This window comes from Pezoporus wallicus, unplaced genomic scaffold, assembly GCF_028554395.1.
Source record: "Pezoporus wallicus isolate ANWC-B61680 ecotype Strahan unplaced genomic scaffold, APGP_CSIRO_Pwel_v1 contig_3952, whole genome shotgun sequence".
Classification (NCBI taxonomy): Eukaryota; Metazoa; Chordata; class Aves; order Psittaciformes; family Psittacidae; genus Pezoporus; species Pezoporus wallicus.
In genome coordinates, this window is record NW_026635034.1 from 12,992,128 (window position 1) to 13,014,936 (window position 22,809).

At 38.5% G+C, this 22,809-nt stretch overlaps 1 long non-coding RNA gene across 3 annotated transcripts in view; it reads right to left on the minus strand.

Moving 5' to 3' along the window:
- LOC130593814 (uncharacterized) overlaps positions 1–16,562 on the minus strand; it is a 232,077-nt gene extending 215,515 nt beyond the window's left edge. For all 3 annotated transcript variants that reach the window (XR_008970881.1, XR_008970877.1, XR_008970885.1), the window contains exon 1: positions 16,445–16,562. This is a non-coding gene — a long non-coding RNA (uncharacterized LOC130593814). The remainder of the gene's footprint in view (positions 1–16,444) is intronic.
- Between the last annotated feature and the right edge of the window lie 6,247 nt (positions 16,563–22,809).

Consider the following 22,809-nt stretch of genomic DNA (forward strand, 5'->3'; position numbering starts at 1 on the left):
ATTGCTGAAGGCTGTTTTTGTTCAGCTAGTACTGGAATACCACCACTCTCAGTACATTCCTTGCTAGTGAAGTATTTGTACTAGAAGAATTGAACACACAAAGGACTTGATTTCAAATTATTATTATTCAAGTTTGTCTTTTCTGAATGAAGTGCAAAGGCTACAGTTCTGTGGTCCAGAAAAGCTGTCAAGGTCTTGTGTAAGAACACCCCAAGTGCCTGACCTCAAATGCCAGCTTGAGTTTTAGTAGTAAATAATACCAGTGATACCTCTCCTGACTGTGTTTCAGGTTGCTGTTCAAAGTGGATGCATGGTGTTGTGACTGGAGCAAGCTTCTCTCATTAGAGAACTGTTGCTTTGAAAACAGGCAGCGCTAGTCTGTGGAACTGACTGTCACAAGGTATCAGCAGGACTAAAGCCACTGGAGGGAACAGAATATAAAAAAATGGGAATATAGAAAGGGAATAGAACATAATACATAACACATTTTGGAAGAAAACAAGGAAACAGACCTCCTAGTTCAGGGCATTAATTAGTCTATGAGCATCAAGAATTACTGAAAAATACCTTTACTTTTTTGCTGTTGTTTCTTAATAACGAACCAACTGATACACACGTTTGCTTACTAGGAACATTCTGTGTTCAAATCCAGAAGACTAATTTTAATCAAAACGTTTCAGTTTATCTCCATAGCCTTAATGAATATCTTTTAAGATCACAGGAGAATAATGTTGTAGAGAATTAGAACACATCAAAAGCTGACTGATTGTGGATAAGAATAGAAATAAGCAGAGCGATGTTTTCTATCCTTTTTTCCATCATATGAAAATGACCCTTCAGTATACAAGGCACTGGGTATGACATACTAGTGGGTGCCAAAGAGCAGTTTTACTTTTAATTAACTAAGCTTAACTCGTTAAAATAATCCTTCTAAAGAAAGGTTTAATTAATCCCATAGTTATTCTTTACATTTAAATTCTTGCTTAGCATAAACCTGAACAAAATAATAACAAATGTCCATGCAATCAGAGCATAAAGGAAACATAGAAGATGTGAATAAGAAATCTATTAAAAGCTTCATGGGAAAATACCTAAACCCGTGGTTCAGGGGCTGATATATCAACAGGCACAAATTGTTGAAGGACATACAGAACAATTGGGATCCATGATTCTGATATGACTGATTCTGATGAAACGAAATGCTCAGCCTTTCGTGTTAATATTCTACTTCTCATTCATCAGCATGTGTTAATATTCTACTTCTCATTCATCAGCGTGATCCCTCCACATCATCTGGTATCTTCTTGCCGTGTTTGAGGCAGATTTTTGATTTTCTTTTAAAGGAAAAAGGTTTTCCCAGTTTGCTGGTTCACTAAGATAAAGAAAGACCTGAAATTCAGGACTCAGACCTCACCAAAATGTTTAGAAGCTGCAGAAGAGGCATAAGAGCCACTGCTTATTTTTAACAGTGTCCCCCCCCCCCCCGATTCTATTAAAAACAGGATTAAATTTAAAAAATTTTAGCCAGCTCTAATATGCAAGTTATGCTGAGCTGTAACATCAACAGATTTGTAATTGGAAACTGAAGCTAAGTAAGGGACAACAGTCTTTGCTGACAGGTTTTTTTTACCAGCTGAGATCATAGGGATCCTAACAGAACAATTTACATGTACTGGAAAAATAGGTCTGCCACCAAAAATATGCTACCATCAATATTATGAACACAGAAATATCATAAAAATATATGAATGAAAAAATATGTTTCCCCCCACTGGTTAAACACTAAGAAACTGCTGCAAGTTACTCAGTACATTCAGCTACGAAACCACATGGGAAGGGGAGGAATGCCTGTTATGTTGGGCTCAGTTACCAGAATCACTCAAGCTATTGTTAATATCAGCTTTATTGCAGTAAGTAGTTGGAGGCCTCAGATTCCAACCTCAAAATGTTTTGTTAAATTACCAAAAATGTGTATCTTAGGCTGAACAAATGCCAACGGATTTGCTTAAAGAAAGCTCCCTGCAAAAACAAGAGCATCTTTCATCTGCTTGTGCATCCGCCTTCTGTTTTTAGTGGCCCCTGTTCTCTCTTTCCTATTTTAAAGCAGTCAATTTGCTCTGAAAGGTTATCTAGAGGGATTGAGTGGAGAGGTTGTAGTGTCTTTGCAGCACACATTCACAGGAGCTTAACAGAGAGCAAAAATAATCCCTCACCTCTATACTCAAGCTACCTCAACAATCAACCTGTCATCCCATAGCTAACCTCACTGGTTCAGGATTCTCAGCAAAAAAGAAGGATGGAGCAGAAAGAGGAGTTACCCACAGGTAACGTCTCTCATCATCACTGGGAATAGGAATTAGTTTATTATATTTTTTGCTTCTGTCTTCTCCATGTTATGGAGGAAGAGAGTTATTCCTACTCCTTTTACATGACACTGAGTTTGTTACTAAAAGGAGACAGGATTCCTTCCATACGTATGTGGAAACAGCCCAGAGCAGGCAAGCACAAAGTCAGCGTTGGTAGCTCCACAGTGTGAAGAGCTGACAAAGGTAACTGATCCAACAGCATTCACGACTCAGATTTTTGTATGAGGGCAGGAACATTTTGGACATTCTGAGAACCATGAATCTGGGGCACGGAACTAGTTCTGTGCTTCTTACTACCTGCATGCCAACTGTGCTTACCAACGGTGTTGTTTTATAACATAAACACTAAGCCCTTTCCTGAAACATCATTTGAACAGACACACCCCCTAGTACTGAGGGTGACTGAGCTGAGAGCAGAGGAGATCCACCGCTGTACCAACCCATGATACTGTGGCATATGCTGGCTCAGCAGTGCTACCTCAGTCTGAGCTGGTAATAGACTGACATAAAACCTTAACCCTTAATGAAGTGAAATAATATGATTTGTTGAAAATGCTGGGCCTTCTTTTTATTATTATTGTTTGAAAAGAAGTAACCAATGTAGGTCAACTTATGAACATAACAGATGAACAGCATATCACTGCCTCGCACTGGTCAAAGCTGAAATGCTCTGTTGGGAATCTTCTACCTGCAAGTTTGCAACATCTTACTCATTTAAGACTATGGTTTCCACTTCAGTGTGCTCATGATAGAAGGCTTGTCATTACATGAATTTATGGGCCAATTGGGCATAAAACCCCCACACATATTGTCTTAGGTGGTTTAACACCATAAAGTTTTAGTTATCACTAACAAGCACAATTTAAATGAATCAGATCTCACTAGCAATTTCTTGCTGTGCTGATAACCTCCTGTGATTGAGGCCATAGCTCCAGAAGTACAATGAAGTTCACTGCCAGATTCTGCATTAAGAAACAGATTTTTTCTGTAGCAGTTTTCAAAAACACTACAAAGCTTTCTGACTTGACTGAAACCTGATGAGGACCTGCTCTCTTGAAGACCTGACCCAAAACACATCTCTTAGCAAATCCTAAGACAAAGTTGCTATATTAAGTTTAAAGTTTTAAGTGTTTTGTTTGCTGATACTTTCCAAGGACACATCATTAGTTTTAGTTGAAAAGAATCCTCAGTCTCTCCAGGAAGCTGCTGGAACTATTCACATAAGAAAAATCTAGAAATTGAAGTTGTGAACTTTTATAAGTAGGAAGTGAAAGAAATAAGGTTTTCATCAGCCTAATATATTGAATGAATTTCTTATCTGGGTCTTGGATTCACACTCCTTGATACCTAGGCAGCAAATTCCTTTGGCTTTGGTTTCAGTAGGTCTGCATTAAGAATCAAACGTCCTCCTACAAAATCCTCAAAGTACGTGGTTATGGTTGGACATGTTATTAGTTGCACTGATGGCAAAGATTTGTCCACCTAAAGTTAAGCAAACATGCTTTGTTAGGGTGGATTTCTGGTATATGTATCATTATTAGGAACAAATGATGAAGAAAAAGGTCTAGATGGAACTGATGAGTAACATCAAGCGGTTTTCTGCATGTTCCCCTCTCACCTGCATCTTTCCTCAGTCTGTGTCTAATCACCTCACCTCAAGCTGAGAAAGTAACACAAGAGATTGCCAAAGTTAAATTTAAAGATGAGCTACCATAAAAAGCATTCTAAAAAAACCTGTCCTGTATTTTGTATCAAACATATCAAAACCACACTTCATGCCTACTCTCCAGATGCCATGTACACTTACTTGTACTTTATGACCCTGTACCCCATAGATCAAGGGCATGAGTATAAGAAGATACAAGGCTAAATACTTATGAATGCATCATGTCTCAGCTTTTTTTTTTTTTTTCCCTTTTTTCTGTTGGTGAGGGATTGGGCAGATCTGCTTGAGAAGCAGATATTTATAACAAGCCCTAAGGGTTAAACGATTATGTTGGGGAGGGGGGGAAAGTTAGGTCAATCTGCATAGCTTCATATGGCCTTAGTGACCAGTATGGAGCTGATCACCACAGCTTATGATTACACAGAAAAAAAAATTCCCCCAGTGCTCCATAAGTAAACAGAAAATGCTAACCTTAGCATATTCAAAGGAGCATTTTAGCATGCAGTCATTAAGTTATCTCTTGGTTATTTATTTCTTCTGCTTGTTATTAGCTGTGTGAAGAATATTATTCTAATTATGTCAGCCCAATCAGCAGTATTGCATGTCCAGGCTCATTTCCATTAGTTTGAGCTTTGTCTTTCACACTGTGATACTAATTCAATGAGACATCAAACATTTAAATCGACCCAGGATGCCGAGGTCAGGCAGTTTTGCCCTTCCACTCTATTAGCACTCGAGTGTAATTGTGTTTGTCACTCCCTGCATGACTAATAGCATAAGGGTGACTATCAGAGCACAAATGAGCAATGCACTAATATATTATTTTGTTCTATAATATCAATATGTGTTTATTCAGTGGTTGTGTTAGCCAAGTTGAAATGTTCACTTTAATATAGTAACCATAAACTGTTCACTTAAACAGAGGCACTCACTCATACAATTACTTTACAGCAATAGAATTTGTACTTTGCAGCAATAGAATTTTGCAGCAATAGAATTTCGCTTAAGTGAGAAAAATTAAAAAACCCACAACCCTCTCCCCCCAAAACCACCCCCCAAATGAAACAACCTAACCCTCACTTTAAAAATAAGCTTTCAGAGATGCAGCTTGGCCTAAAAGCATCAGTAAAACTATGCATAGTTCATACACAGAACATATATAACAATTTGCAGTGTATAAATACAAATGTGTTATAAGCTGTCTATAATCAGGGAGTGCATAAAGCATTGAAGCAATTTAAAAGTAGTTTGCATCTTTAAAGAACAATTGCTAAAAAACTTCAAAACAGCAGGCCTTGAACTAGAGTATTTAGATTCCCAAAGTAAAGGAAACCAACCGCATTTCCTATACATCACTGCAATGGTGCAATCCACTATGGAATTTCAGCATGTGGCTGACTTGAAAGATACAGGTAATCACCAGATGATGCTGTTCATGTACTTAAAGCTACACAGTTGCCTTAATAAATTCCTAAAAGGGAAACAAGATTAATTACCTCAAAACTTACATAAACAGAGAAAAAGGAGGGGAAAAGCACCCAAGCCATAGAAAACCCCAGCTACTTATGAATTCAGCACAAATGATAATTATCAAATCTGATAATTTCAGAAAAATTCCAATTCCCTCTCCTCAGAGCAATAAAGCCTCTGAGTATTTTAAATGGCTTCAGAATAACTAAACCTACAAATATCCCTGTGCATTTCCTTAATTTCCTCTTCTTGTTTATGTTTCATGGAACATTTTATTCTTTATACTTTCCAGGGCAGAACCTGCACCAGCTTCAGAGGAAGCTTGTTTTCACCTGTAGTATTTCTGTTTCTGTACCTCCATACTCCAGTTCTCAGGAAAGAACACACACCACCTTTTGATGCCAGTTTAAAAATACCAACAGCCAAAAGCATTACTTCACACCAGCACTACGTGATTAGTGCATTCAAAGTTGAGGGGGGGAGGAAGCTTTGGTTTTTAATTGAGGAAACCCAACTTGTTTCTCAATAGTATGCAGTAACTTTCAACATTTTTTATGCACTACATAAGCTTCACAGAAAATAATTCAAACTTTGTCACCTAAAAACACATCCATAAAAAGAAAAACCAGAAACTCACCAAACACATACAATTGGTCAACTCCAGGAACTACCTGGCAAGATTTTGGGATGACTTACTGACCATCATTGTGTATGGGCACCCCTGCTTTTAGGCAGGGTTGCAACATAAGGCTCGAACAATGCTAAAGTTTCCACTTATATCTTAAAGTTTCATTGGCGCCAAGCAAGTTTGTGAAGGTTTTGGCAGCTCAAAATAAAAGAGTTGTTCTTTTCATTGATTAATGCTAACATGCTAAAAGCTTCCAAATTTGAGGACAGATTCTGAATATTAAGAGAGATGAACGACCTCATCATCGGTGCCTGCCTCCTCCAGGAGAATACACTATGGGTATAGATACAGTTGTCTGTTTTGCAAATACATCTTGAAGTGCGGACAAGATTCTTCCCATAAAAATGTACTTCAGATCATGTTGGGAATGTTTTTGAAGGGACCGTCTGTCCTGTGATGTTGACTAAGGAACTTCAGAAATCTGAGATTGAATAAAACCCACTCAGTAAAATTCACTTCAGTATGACATGCTAGAACAAACAAAGCAAACAAACTGACCTACCTGACCCAATCTTTTTATTTCCCAACTGGTTTTGCACATCTTAATTCCCTTTAGAGGAAAAAAAACCCAAACAAACAAAAAAATCCCACACACCAAAAAAAAAACCCCAAACCATACACACACAAAACCCAAAACCCAAACCACACACATATGCAAAACCCACCCCAAGCCCCCAGCCAACCACATCACGGATTATCTGACTAGGGACCAAAGTACAGAGATTTAGAAATGCCTTCAAGCTATAGGAAAGGTACCTGAGCTGAGCTTCCAGGTATGTGCACATCACTCAGCATTAGCAATTTGTATCTGTTTTACAGTCTCAGCTTGTGATGAATCTGCAGCAGACAAAATTTGGCATCATACCCAGTCTATCTTCTCCAAATCATAAACTGCCTAAACTAATGCTTCCTTGTGCAAAGATATTGGGAAGAGGATAAATCTGCCTTAGCAGGCTGTTTTAATTCATTGAATCTTTGTGTGTAACTGGAAAAATGGTCCTTATAAATACAGATCAAAGAGACAAGTACACTCTAACAGTTTTTCATTGACCTTTCACTACCTGAATATCCTCTCAAGAGAGCAAGCACATCTAAGTTTCTACATCATACTTTTTGTTTGCTTCCATTTCCAGGAGAATTGGAAAGTACATTTGTTAACCTCCCTATTTTGAGCAACACCATTCCTATTCATTTACATCTCGGACAAAAATTATATTTTTATCATGACTTGCTCAAATTAAAACAAAAAAACAAACCCCAAACCTACAACGAAACAGAACCGAAAAACCGCACCACCTTTTACGAGATACATAACAGGTGGGACATCCACTTTCCAGCTTCTGTAAGAGTAGACATCCAGAAGTATTGTCCGGCCTGACATTGACTTTTAACACAACCTTGGATGAATTACTGAAAGGTGCCTTTGTATCTCACTGATCCCTCTGTGTTGAAGATGTGCTACAAGCCACAAAGTGAAACTCAAAAGATATATTTGTCTAAAGTATGTTTATTTCTTTGCCATACAGATGCAACAAATATTTGTGTTCCTCTCTATACCCTTCCCAATTATGGTATTATGTATTTCTAATGAGTAAAATTAGCTTGCTTTGCTTCGAGTTTATCTTCAAAGAGGTATTTTTTAATCTTTGTCTATGACAAGCAATTGCTACAATGGTAGAGCTGGTGCATGCTTTTCTATCAGAATACTTCTTCTGATTAAAAAAACAAGAAAAGTGTGCGTGGCAGGAATAAACAGCTCTAATTACGTATGTCTATACACACATATGAAGAGTAAATGCACTGGTTTGTATACTTCGTTTTTGCCTACCCATTCACAGTAATTAAACCCATGTGTATCAAATTTATTCCCATGAGTTCAACCCTTCCTTTTGACACATCAAATGGTTAAACATATATTTTACTCCTAATGAGACTCTATGCAATGTTAAACTGCTGCAAACTAGTTGCTTTTTATTATAAACACATTGCTTTCTTAAAAACAACCAACTGTCCATCTCTTTTTCACCCCTGCCCTTTCCCTCTTTCACTCATGCTTTGATAAACAGCAGCTCTACATATACAGCTGTCTGCTTCCTGGGGGACAGCATTACCCTTCATCCAGCAATAAAACTTGTGGCAGCAGACAGACAACTGATTGCTTATGAGGAAGTTATACTAGCATTTTGAGGGTTGTGCAGGCATCCCTAACTTCACTTTGTGAAGGCTGAGAAGTAAATATCATGTATGTAGTAAATCCATAGCATAACACCCTCACCCTCATATTGGCATTAGAGAGGCATAACTTCACTAAAGAAGCCATCTCTGCAGATTCCATGGCACAGACAGCAGGCAGTATAGGCAGACGCAGAGGTTCCTGCCTAAGTAGTACAATGGAAGGTTAATGACAGACCTTCTTGCTCATGCCCTAGTATGTTTTTGTTGATTTCAGTTCAAGTTTCTGTAAGATTTGTTACTAATTCTTTAACTTTCTGACAAAAGAAGGTAACAGCCCCAGTTCAGTGCTAGGTCTGCTAGAGTACTTGGATTCCAAGTCTGTGATGCTTCAGTAAAAGAATGTATTCTGCAAATGAGTTGCACAAGAATTCCATGTTTGGAAACAAAGGCTTTTCAAGAATGCCCACTATCACTTTAGACATAAACAACAGAGCAGCAACAGCAAAATCAAACACCACTTCAAAATAAACCAATACGGTCCCCTGGGATCAAGCTTATGGGCTAGTAGCCGAGATACTGGAATGGGCACTGGAATGGGCTGTCCAAGGAAGTTGTGAATGCTCCATCCCTTGTGGTGTTCAAGGCCAGGTTGCACAGAGCCTTGGGTGACATGGTTTAGTGTGAGGTGTCCTTGTCCATGGCAGGGGGTTGGAACTAGATGATCTTAAGGTCCTTTCCAGCCCTAACTATTCTATGAGTCTATAACGCAGATACGGTGAACAACTAAGACAAATGCTAGAAGGAGTGCTATGGTACAGCTCTTTCACCAAACTAAACAGAGGAATGTTTTCTCCCATCACAGATAATCAAAGCTAACACTGAAACAAAGCCTTGAGTTCCTTTGAAAATTTGTTATGAAGACTACAGTGGTTATGAAAAATCCATATATTCTTCCTACCAATCTGTAAAACAGACTCTGTGTGTGTGTGTAGGGAGTTCACATACTTTAAACACTGTAAATTGGTGGACTATTTTGCTAGCCAAATAATGAAAAATCAGCTTTGGGCATTCATCCTGTGGAACCTTTCTTTCCAAGAACAGAACAAATGAGGGAGTTGGTAGAACAGAAAATTTAAGCACTCAAGTCCACTGTACTACCTTACTTCTATTGGGAAGGAAAGTGCCCACATTCTTCTATATACTCCCTTTCAGCTCTACACAGGGTCAAGGCCAATCCTTGATAACTTATTCATGACAATTAAAAGGCTGACAGTTCTGTTGACACAATAGTTCACAGTAGTAGAGCAGCAGTACCACACTTGCAGTTGTCCAAGCCCAAGCAGAACTGTTGAGTCTACACAGGTAAATTTTAGCAGAAAGCCAACACAACGCAGACAAATCATGGCTGATTTTAAAGTAGTAACACAGGAATTTAGACTTCAGTAGTCTCAAATAATTTCCTCATTACAGTCTGCTGAAAATCTCCATGTTTTCAACCTTTACCTAATAGTTTTCCAGTTAGCTTCTAATTCAGATTAAAATGTCTTACTTACTACTATAAAATGTCCCTTACTACAGCTTTGAAACTCAACATCCATAAATTTATTCTATAAGGTTAGATTTACCTCCTTGAAGTGAAATGCACAGGTGTGACACTTCAAAAGGATTTGCTTTTATTTACCACGCAAAATTACAGACACATCACATTTGCAGTAGTGGCCCTGATTCCACTTCATGCGAGATATGTTGTCCCTTTGTTTGCTGCTGACAAGCGGAAAGAGCCACTTTCACTGCAGATAATAATGGTTAATTTATCACACAGAGCAGTGGCTGACCTCTGTGCGTCCCTGGCCCTCCATCACCTTCACACCTGCTCAAGCTAATTGTTAGAGCCAAGTGTAAATGAAAATCAACTGGGCTAATAATGAATGGAGGCCATTACTCGCAACAGCACGTTGCTTTACAAAGGTTTATCAAGCTATGATATAACTAGTCTCTTAGTCACAGCTCCCTGTTTTATAAATGATGATAAGGCAAACTCTTCAAGCCAGAAAAGAAAGTCAGACAGTAAGGCAAAGCAGCTACCTTTGGCACTGCTTTTATGGAACCTTAGAAGAGCAAGAAGCTACCGATCAATTCAAAAGCACTTTTCTATAAGAGGTTAATAAAGAGAATAAAACATGCACAATACTTTCTACCATGTATACTGCCTTAAAGATGCCTTCAAACTGGTAAAATAAAGTGCTTTCTTCCATGAATCTGCAGGACAGAATCCAACATCAGTAAAAATAAATAAAGGAGCTGCAAAGAGTTACTGAACAGGGCAAAGATTAAACAAGAATGGAAGTGAAAACTTGAAAGTGTGACACTGGACAGTATTTAAACAGGCAAAAAGGTCAGCAACACTGCTGCAACTGCATGCAGACCATTCTGAGAGATATCTGTCTGTATATACACATATTTTACAGGTTCACATGCCTATCCAGGTTCTCCAGACTGACTTAGTAAATTTCCTTGACTTACAGTTTTTCTCCCTATTACATTTTCTTTGTTTTTACATTCTCATCCCTATAAAGCCAGCACAGAATTGTGTCATATGAGTTTGGCTGTATATTGCATTGCAAGACAAGGATAAAAGAGAAAGTTTATGCAGACTAGCCAATATACAGTCCTAGCACATACAGACTGAATAGAGTTCATGGGATTTCATCACACTTCACATCTCAATGACACAGAAAACAAAATCCATTTTACTTAATGGGAAAATACCTTTCAGTATGTGCCAACTTAGATATCCCATTCCTTTCCTGTCAGTATAGGATCTAACACACATTTTCCATAACGTAAATTCAGTATTCTTTGTTCAGGTTTAGCTATACAAATGTTAAAGGGAGAAAAAAGATTCTGCAGAAAGTTGCCAACAAACTTTATCCCAAGCAAGCAGCGGGTAACAGCCCATCAACCCTGTGACCAGGCCGAAGGATTTGCCCCATGCATAGAAAGCACTGAATCAGGGTGTAAAGCAGTGACTTGGGTACAAGTAAAGGGCACACACATTCTTTTCCAATATGAAGATCCCAAAACATTTTTCAGAGTAAGAACAGAAATCTTTTTAAAGAGGATTTAAACTTTCTCATGGTACACTTGATTCTCTTGGTAACCTGAGCCTACTTAGAAGTAAATCCATAGACTCTAACAAGCCTACAGATCACGTCCAAAATACAAACTTCAATTCATCACCATTTTCTCTGTAATTGTCATACTGACTGACTGATGACATCTTTGGCTAAGAGGGGGTGTACTTTCTTCCCATCCCCTTCTGCTCCCCAGGATACATACACTGCTATCTGAAATGGTATTCTGATTAAAAGGAGTGCCTGAGGCCATCTCGGAACCTAGATCTCTCATCTCCTCCCCAACTCAGCTGAAAAACATGGTATCTTCTCAGCATTCTCCATCTCCTCTGCTCATGCTATGGCAGGAGTGCTGAGCATAGAGGAAAAGTCTCCATTCATCTATGGAATTTTTCAGACATTTTTCCAGGAAGACACCCAGGCCAAATGAGGATCTGTGAGTAGAACAGAGAAACTCTTCTGCACAGTGCCCAAGGCACTTCAAACACTACAGCAAGCATTCCAGCTGTCCATGATTTAGGGAAGCAAAATTTATGTGCCAAAATGAATGGATCCAATAAAGCAATTACTACGCTCATACTTGCAAACATTTTGTATTATATTCCAAAAGCAAGATCATTCTGAATATAAAATCTGACTGTATTTTTTTTAACTTTTATACCCATTAAAACTTCAAAGTATTTTATGAACAGAAAATCTATGCTACGTGTCCCATGAAGCTGTGTTAATCCTATGGAGAACAAATCCTCCCACTAAACAGAATTTTCCCACTCAGTAATATTTAAAACAGTAGACAGCTTTATTGTGATAGCAAAAAAAAAAAACATTTTAGTTTCCTAAAAGAGGAAAAGCACTGAAAAAGTCCAGGCTTAAGCAACTGTTTTCCTACACAATTAAACTAAAAATGGCATAAAGCTTAGAGCAAAAGAGGGAAGCAAACCAATCATTTAAATTATATATCTCATAGGAAGTGCATGATTAATTACTGGTAGAGCTATTCAGTAAATCCAGTTAAGGCAGGCAGCCAAAACCAGGTGATGCAGTAAGAATGCTCTATTCTATGCCATCTACTAGGCATACAACATTTAAGAAAATTTACAAGCACCAGCACTAACTAGTGATCCCAGCCTTTACCGTTTGTACAATGAGATCAGCCTTCAACAGACAGAATAATTATGCTAATAGAAGAAAAACTTTCCAAAAAAACAGGCAGCCAAATCTAAGAGACCTGTCAATGCCAGTGTCATCAGTGGAGTGATAACTAGTAAAGAGCGGATATCAAAGGCTGTCTTTCTCTTCCCCTCCATGCTCTGTTCTGTTTGAGCCCATGGTGGTCACAGCTCCTTTAACAATATTTATAATGAAGGAACAACGTTAGAGATGTCAACCCTGATTATTCATAAAGGCTCCTCCTGCCCAGCTCTCCCCTTAGGCTAACTGTAAAAGTACCTGATTCCCAATTCTCAAACACAAAAGCGCACAGAGCTTGAAAGCTGAGCTGACTAATAAAGTTTGCATATCCCTAAGAACAAGAGCACACAATGAAGAAGAAAAGGAATGGCAAGATTAAACAAAAACAGTAAGCTTGGATAGGAAATAATAAAAATTTAAAGAGGCAAGAACTTAGATCCCCCCATACTCCTGTTCATTTACATTTCAACATGTCCTAAGAAGCATCTGTTTTATCTCCTGACTGCTGCATCAAGGTATAACATACACTGCAAAACTTAAATCACATTTTGGAGCTGGAATCACGAGAGGTTGTGAGCAATATAACTTCTAGGTCACTGAACTTCAACTCAGGAGGAATCTAGAACAAGGGATAAAACTGACCCAATAAACAATTCTGGCTTACTGTTCCACTTTGGGGCCTTTACTGTTATTTAAAATACACAAAAATGTGGGAAATGCCTTCAAACAAACAAGAAACTGGACTTACAATAGGACCATAAGCTGGATTTACCTGGTATAGAGCTTCGATGTATCTCTGACCACTTGACAAACAACATGGACTTGAGGCGAGACTGTCATAGATTTATCTTAATCACACAGGGGACCAACAGAAAACAAAGCCTTCTTCGTTCCTCTGTTCTGCTTTGCTTACACTATGAGGGATTCACTGCTGGAAAGGGCAGGTCTCACCTGTCCAGGACAAGCAAGTAAACAGGAAATAAAGCAAGAGGAAGGAGTCCTGCTAGTAGAAACACCTAGCCAGCTGCAGAATGATAAGCCTCTTCACTGGTCCTTTCTCGAGACTGACTAACACCACGGCCTTGCCTCACATTTTGAGAGGCCAGTCTAGTCAAAAGTCCTGCAGGAACCTTATAAGCTACCACCTCCTGAGAAGCCTCAAGAAGCTGTTTGACTGAACTCAGCAAACTGCTTAGGGTAGGAAGCAATGATAATAATAAATACTGAATCTCCAAAAGGCTACAGGGGCACTTTGAGGCAGGATTAACAAAGTACAGAATCATCCAATACTGAGTTTGAGCAAGACGTTGGGATGAACTTTCTAGATTGGAGGAACTGGTGTGGGATCCATTCTCCAGACTTTCATTACTGGTATTTACTTCCATGACAGAACAGTTCCACGGCTCAGAAGTCACAAGACGTATGCATACATCATAACTGCTGATAGACTCGCCCAGGTAGCAGAGCCACACATCATCACCTGAGAGGACATGTCCCCTGAAAGTGAGTCCAGCAGACTACACATATCCAATCTTTCTGCAACTGCTATGGAACGTATACTTGTAAATAACAAAAAGGAACAAAACTTATTTTATTCCATCTTTAATAAAAATGGATTTTCCATCACCTTGCTTTCATAGATTGGAATAGTCACGGATGCTGGGAACAAACTGTTTTTATATTAGCAGGATAAGGCTTTCTTAGGCCTTCAAAACTGTATATAAACTGTGAACAAAATGGAAACAATGAAGCAGAAGAAAAATTGTATCAAGGAGTAACATTTTAAAACAACTGTTGCAGTGACAAATCCTCTAACAGCAGTTTGGTTGTTGTTTTTTTTTTTTTTTTTTGTTTTAATCGCACCTGCACAAGATAGCCCTTTACAAAGCAGTGACCCACTGAGTAGCTAGATCAGCATCACCAAAATCTTACACAAAAAGCAACAGGGACACAAGCGATCTATACATTTCTTTCAGAGTATTGAAGGCCAGCCACCTCAGTCAGCAGAGAGGCCATACTCACAACCTAGAGTTTTGTGTTACACTCATAGCTCAGGTTACCTCACCTCAGATGACAGGTCAGTTTGTCTCTAGGAGACAGCAACTTTGCCTTTACATTAGCATCGTACTGCTTTGATTTACTGTAAATGACATGAGGAGGATGCTACTGTGTGTGGTTTACCCACAGAGGGAATATTCTCTATTGGGATATATAAGCAGAAAGGTCAGACAGAACTTCCCTTTGAAATCTGGTTCACTTAATTCATTGTTTGCAAATGTGTCAGAAACACACTGACTTTGTCTCCAATACACTTGAAGGATTTGTGCTTTTGAAATGCACAGCTACCTCCTTTTCAGCCTTTCAATTCCTCCCTGTTGAGTCCCCTACATACAGTGGAAGATAAACTAGCACTTAATTTTCAAAGAGATGCTTTTTCTATCTCAACCATGCTAACCTGACCTAAACAAGAGAGAACCACAGGACCAACTTAAGCATTGATAATTCCACAGAGCTTAGAAACTCATGAAGTATCTCAATTATACCACTTTGAAGTGAAAATATTTCCGTTCGAGAATCAAAATGACCCATTGTGAAATTCCCAGTTATAACTTTTCAACAGTTTTTCCTGAATTGCAATAGTCTGACACATGTAGCTCCTGCAGGATTTACAGACCTTCACCTAGCTAGCTAAACAGCTGCATTATTACTCAGGGGCATGTGTGTATTTACAGTGTCACTGTCCTCCAGAACAGTTACGCTGCTCAATTTTATTCATGTATCTTTGTCATCTGGAATACAACAGGACACATTCATTTCGACTGCCACACTGGTGACCTCAGTGTAATCCTACCAGGCACGTTTATCCCAGTATTCATGATCCATATCTGGTATCTCTAGCAAGAGGGCAGTGCAGGAGTGAGGAGGGAGATGAGGAACAATACCTGGCTCAGCTCACTAGCCATCACAGCATGGCCTTTTTACTAATTAGCATGATTTAAAAAATAATTGGTCTTCTTGCCTATGCCACAGTGCATCAGATGAAGTTGAGCGCGAGGGAAGGAGCACAGTAAACTCATTACTGTTTACTCGTTCACTGCCACATTGTTAAAAAAGGTCACTTAAAAGGTCAAGAATGATACTATACTACATGAGAGCTTTAATCTGAACATATAAGAATAGGCGGCAATCTAATTATGAAACCAGAATTAATAGGGAGATGCTACAGAACAAGAAGATAAGTACAAGTCAGAGAGGAGTAATTAACCAAACCAGTCATACATCTTGGAACAAGCCAGCCTTACCTTTCCAGCCATTGTAGCATACTGCACATGCATCTTTTTAGTGCACCTCACTCATCCACTAGCCATTCACCACACCGCTACCTGAATTTGTTCGCTATTTCAAGTCTCTGCAATGCAGACAGAGATAAGCACTAAAGCTTGCTGTTTCTGTATTCTGAAGCACTCTCCTTAGTGCAGTACAAACTCACAGCCAAGCTCTCCTGACTTGAGTCTTTAGGCTCACCCCGTAGGTCACATCAGCCCTTCAAAAAATCTCAATCTCAAGGTTTTTTTCTTTACAAGTGAGCTCTTTACACTACTCACGGTAGAGGTAAGCACCTCATCCTTGCCCAAGTTTTAAACATAAGAAATAATAAATCTTTAGGAACAAAAAAAATACCTGCAAGTGACCCTTTACTGGCTACTTTTCCCTAAGAAGAACCCCAAGCCACACTTCCACTTATAAAACAAACTTACCAATCTCTTGTCCTTTCACAACCTTCCACTGCTTTGACCAGGAGACTCCTTGATAAGGCACTATCCAAAAAAAGCAGGAACTCCCATGTTGAGGAAGAGTCAGCTGCTTCTCCAGATGGTTTGTATTTGAAGAGATCACCATTCCTATTTAATGCTTTCTCAGTGTTAGGTTCACACCCATCCCATCTGTTTGGTCTCCACTCTATCTAAAGCTTGAAGACTGAAAGGATAGTGACTATACATTCAAAAGCATTTGCAGCTCATTAAAGGCACATGTGGGAAGTTCCCACACCCTAGGAAGTCATTATGGGATCTTTAGTCTGTCTTTCCAAGGAAGTTCTAGAGCCCACCAAGCAAATTCAGCTGCATCTAAAGGCTTTATTCTGTATGTGCAACAACACATCTAGTAGGTCACCAAACTGAAGTAACTATCACAGTGACCCTGTGCCGAAGTATTTCCCTAACAAATCCCCTCGATTTCTCTCCAGGTACTGCACCAAGAAGGCCTTCCCTGTAGAAACACTATGCCTTCAAGAAATAGGGGTGGGGAGGGAAGGTAGAATCATGTCAGCAAAGTCTCCCACACCACCACCACCACAAAAAAACATTTACCTTTTCTTCTCAGGAGCTACTTGTCTCAGCTGTCAGGAGTTATTACCTGACTTCAACATTCCAGCAGAGCAGTGACCATTTTGCAAAATGCCCACTGATCATCCCATTGAAATTTCCCATACTACCAAGAAAGTAGCACTTGTTTGCATCTGGCTGCCTCAAATATCTAATGAAACTCTCACTAGTAGCTAAGAACAGAGGAAGAAATTCATGGCAAGTTCAGTGAGGATATGATGAAGCCTTTTAAAAATCACTGATTTCCAAGCAAGTCACTGTTGGTAAATTTAGCATCTTAGAATCTGCAACAAAACATGCAGACATATGTGACTGGAGGAGCCAGCGCTCTATTTCCTAAACCACACACTCAGTTTAGATTTAATAAGACAGTAATTGTGCATTAAGTACTCATTGATTACCTAAAATATATTTATTAAGAAATAACAGCTCTGTAACACACCTCCATTAGATACTCCCATATCTATTACAAAGCTGTTAAACAACAATAAATGCTTATCTAAAAAATGAGCATTCGGCTAACATAAAATACACATCCTATTAAATCCAACTGAAACACATGTTGAAGACAATTAAAGCTCCTGTGTGATTCTCAAGTTTTCTGAGCAATGCTATTCTGATGCCTGAAGCCATAGCACCAAGCCTCTGAATAGCAACTTTTTTATAAGATTCGAGAAATTTTCAAGAACTCTTAAGCTTCTCAAGAAATCCTTCTTTAAGCCTCATTTGCTTGGTGACAGCATATCAGTAAGGAATGTACATGTCTCTGCAGAACAGGTACACACCAATGACATAAACAGAAAGGGAGGTGACATTCAATGAAGTAAAGAAAATTGCGGTCCCTAGGGATAAATTTTACAGCAATAAAAACAACACTCCAGCCACATCTGGCCTGGATCAAAGACAACAGACTTCTGACAAAGAGTTGGCAGGAGTCTGCAAAAGATGGCAAAACAAGCACAGAAAGGAAGAGACAGAAAATTGAGTGTATGGGCCCCAGTGACCAGGTACTACACAAAATAGGCAATACTGGACTAACACACACACAAAACGGAAACTTCACTCTGAACATTTTCTTTGAGCCCAGAAAATTGCTTTTTAGCTACAAAAGAGCTACTGGAATGAACTGAAGTACATTCTGTCCAGTGGGCACTCCCTGGAATCACATCAGAAGCACCTATGTAGGGCAGCATAATGAAACTTGATTTCTGCTTCTCACAATCCATCAATTTTCTGGGTAAGTCCAAAACTCCTACAGACTCACAGGCCTCCTGCTGCAGCAATTAATTCACTTTTCCTACTAAGCTATTAATTAATTTTAAAAACCCCTTGTTGTTGAGCAATGCACATACATCATTAACATCAGAGAATTCTTCTATTGCATTATTGTTTATTAAAACACAAACTCAGAAAAAAGAAAATTGGAAAATGAGGGTTATAAAGCAAAAAGCCAGAGATGGGTCTGGAACATAGGCATACTTAGTCATGGAAATTCTGTTTGAAGCTTCACTGTCTGTTTTATTATGGATTCCATAGGCAGCTTCTAATTTAGTGCTGCTGTTAACACTCCTGCTACATCAAAAATTCCCTCTGCTGAACTTTTGTAGCGGTTTTTGTGTTAGACAAGCACCAGTCCTTTCCAATTTCACAGTTTCCTAATTATGGTATTGCAGTTCTCATTTGTACTGTAAATGTAACCAGATTAAAAAAGGGGCGGGGGGGAAGCAGCAGTAATTTCCAGCTGTTGGAAGCGCTGTTTTTACCAGCATTACCCAGTGATATAGAAAAGGTGTGTAGTAGCTGGTCAGTAACCAGTTTAGCAAATTGTTTCTAGGTATATTGCTGTGAAATGTGTATTATAGCACCTTCTGTGACAAACCACCGTGTAAAAGCTTTGATCTTCAATTGCCATTCAAAACATTAATACTCATTTCTTTCAATCACATACTTTAACAAAATTAAGATAAACAAATACCTGAATTACCAACAAATGAAGAGTAAAACCTACAAGAAGGATTAACCCACTAATTGAACATTCAAAGCTTTAAATAGCAAAGTAACTCTAAATGACTAATAAAAGGCTACCATAGATAAAACATCTAAGAAGCAAGATAGAGTCCTTTTTCTTCTTCTGTGTTTACAATAGCCACCCTTTGTTCCAACAACATCCACAGAAGTGTTTCCCTTTTCTTTACTATATCCAGTTTATTGTAGGATATGCAATTCATATCTGCTTCCAGTAGCAGTGGTTCAGGGCCCCTCTGAAGCATTTGTTCTGCTAAGTGACATATTGTGACACATCCCATGAAAATGGGGAAATGTGAGAAAAGTGACAGAAATACTTTACTCCTCATTTCCACTAATGAGAATAAACAATAAGAGAGACATCTATAAAGAATTGCAATAAGCAATTTATTTGGTTGAAGCACAAGCAGTGCCTTTTCTTTCCCTGTTCCCCTTCCTCTTACTTTGCTTAGAGCAGGCTTTTCATTTTTTTTCATTTTGCTTTATATTGTCAACCAAGAACAGAGTTCCTGAGGAGACAAACAGGGGGTAAAGAAGACAAATCTGTCTGCTTTGTGTGAGAGCTGTAGGCCAGAGTTATCAACTTCTCTGCTATTCAAGACAGATTTGCATATCCAAGGCCACCCGAGGCAGAGAAAGCATTTGGAGTCTGATTTTTTTCCACTAGAACACATCAGGGAGCGAAGCAAAATCAGGAAACTCCAAAAAAGATTCAAGTAACTACTAAAAATATTAAAAAATAAAAAAAATTTAAAAATCACAAAACTTTGTGGAGGGGGAAAACCTAAAAAACTCCTCCCATTCAAGAATTTCTGTCATGGAAAAAAAGACATTTTATACATAATGGAATTTCCAAATACTCTTATTAAAGAAACTCCACAGACAGCAACTTGGCACAAGAACTTCAGATTGGCATTCGTGCTGTTGCTGTCTGTATCTTAATATAACACTAGTTCTCTGCATACAGGAATCAAGGATGATGGAGTAGCCAGCCTGGAAAAGGGTGCATTATTTTTTCCAGCAGTCTTAACTGCAGTTTGGTGATAGAAAAAAAAAATAAAAAAAAAAATCCAAAGATATCCCACAGATAAAAAGGCACTACATGGTGGCTGCATCATGCATTAGCTCTACCATTAATACCTACTATTGGGAAATACCAGAGAAATGCCGGGGAGTATGGGGGAAAATGGTAGGGGGCAAAATTCCAGTACAGTCAGTCCCTAATCGCAAAGCTTGTCTTCCTACAGATATAATACTGGAATGAACCAAGCACATCATCTCAGCATAGTGATTACAGAAATTGCTTTGAGAAATGCTGTCAGTAAAATCACAATTAATATGAATATATTTAAGTTAAAGTTAACCTTTTACTGAGAGTATGTGTGTGACATACACAATGCATGGAGACAGGGTATACACTCCATACTTTTATTGACTAACAAGAATTACCAGCTAAAGAGCTCTTCTCCTGCCTTATGACCCATTTTCATGCACACACTTTAATCTGATACAGAGTTACTTTTGGATTTTGCCATACCTTCCTCACTATATCAATTTTTAATGCAAAAACCTGTCACTTACAACGGCACAGGAATACTTTGGCAAATCAAGATGCTATTAAACCTGAATAAAGAGAGCAAAATTTCATTCTATAATTCACAGCCCAAAGGCCCTGATTCCCATCCATTACCCGTATACTGAAGAGCCCTTTAAAAATCTTTTTGACTTCAATATAATGTGTATCATAATTGGTCTTTGATTTAATGAATATTATCAACCACTATCTTAGCTAGACCTGAAACACTACTCAACTGCCTAAAGACAAAACCATCTTTTATAACATACCATGAAACAGCAGGCTGCAGAACAGTAATCAGCAATAAGTAATATGCAAAGACAAAATTTGTTTTGGCAATTAAAAGGAAAGTCCTGAACCTTAAGATTTTAACCTGTGATTTGTTTGGTTTAAAAAGAATGGTTGTGGATGTAACCGATTTTCCTCACCATTTTTTGTCAGTAGCATTGGAAATCAGACACTTCTTCATAGAATCCCTATCACCTAGTCGTATGCATTTGGTACATTAGAGAATTCATATTCAATTAATTTATTTATACATATTTTCCAAAGAAAATGAGGATCTTAAATTTACTGAAGTTAACTCTGAATTTAATATCTTTACCATGCTGTCAACACTTACCATGGATTTGGAAATCTAGCAGCTCAAGTGCTGCCCACTTGCTGACACCTAGAACACGTCTGCTCTTGCATCACATTGCTGTTCTCAGTTGCAAGCCCTGCGTGCATGATGAGATCACAGCACTATCGTACTGGCAATGGCTTCCACATACAAGCTAAATAGTACTAGAGAGGTATAAAATCCATTTCAAACCACTGTTTTGAGTGAGTTGTTCATGCTTGTTGGTACATCTGAAGAAGAATGTTGCTCTTTCAAAATACTTACAGCAAGTTGGAAAAAAAAAATCGGCTTCTAGAGGCCAAATACACTTTGTTTCCTAATATATACAAGACCTTTTATTATAAACAGTGTGCTAACATCTAGACAATAAGAACAGTTATGCTTTTAGTTCTAGTCTTTCGGCTCAACCCAGTGAGCCAGTATGTCCTGATTTTTTCAGCTCTAGAGGGTATGCAAGGCATTTTCCTTGTGCTTTCTCTGTACACAATTATATTTCAGATGTAAATAGACATAAATAATGCATAAGAGAATCTGAAGCAAGTATGCCCAGCTCTCGCCCCCTTCAGGAGCTACCCCAAATTAAAAGTATCACATTAAACAGTCTCTCCATTTACTGCACTACACTGTACCTTAGGATGTCACTTACCGTACACTGCTATCTTTCTGCAACATATTGACAGCATATCAGCTTTATTTAACATAAACTTTGCACATAGGTGGCAATCCCAAATTTTCATAGATAGATTCTACCCCTAACAGTAACAATTGAAACAGGTTAAAATGAAAGGCCATAGTATAACTGTAGCCAACTTGGATTAAATTACCAAGTATGAAACCGGAGGTTATTGTGGTGAAACCCAAGATTTCCTCACCTATTTATATACCAGCACATTTCTTCTCATAATAGCATTTCTCACATGGCACATTAACTATTAACACAGTACTAAAATTAAATTGTTCTCTCTTAGAAGCTCTACAGAATTGGTGTGACTGAAGTGTGACTCCCTGGGTGTGCAGAACGGATTCTGTGAATCTATTTCCTGTCTTCAGGATAGCAGCTGCTAGAAGTGCAGCACAGAGCCTGTAGCTCCTATAAATAGTTGGAGGGCAAGGTAGAAATTAAAATCTAACAAGGGCACTACTCTGCCATCCTACAACGCATTCAAGAGCAGCAAAACCAAAATTCATATCATTATCATAAGTGTTTTTTAAACTTATGAAATTACTTCAAGATATCTTCTAGGTCATATGGGAAAGGTTTAAACTCTATTCTTACTCCATCCCTTTCATAACTATTATGACTTTCCAGGTATTAAAGGACTAATTTTAAATGGCGGAGAAAAAGAAATTCAGCAATGAATCTTCAACAATACTACTCAGGTCCCACTTACAGCTGTTCTGCAGGAAAAATTTAAGCAAAGAGAACATACATATAACACTTGCTCCACAGATACTTAGTATTTGCTTAGGATAAAGACTAGATCATAGTGCCGGGTAGTAAAACTGCACAA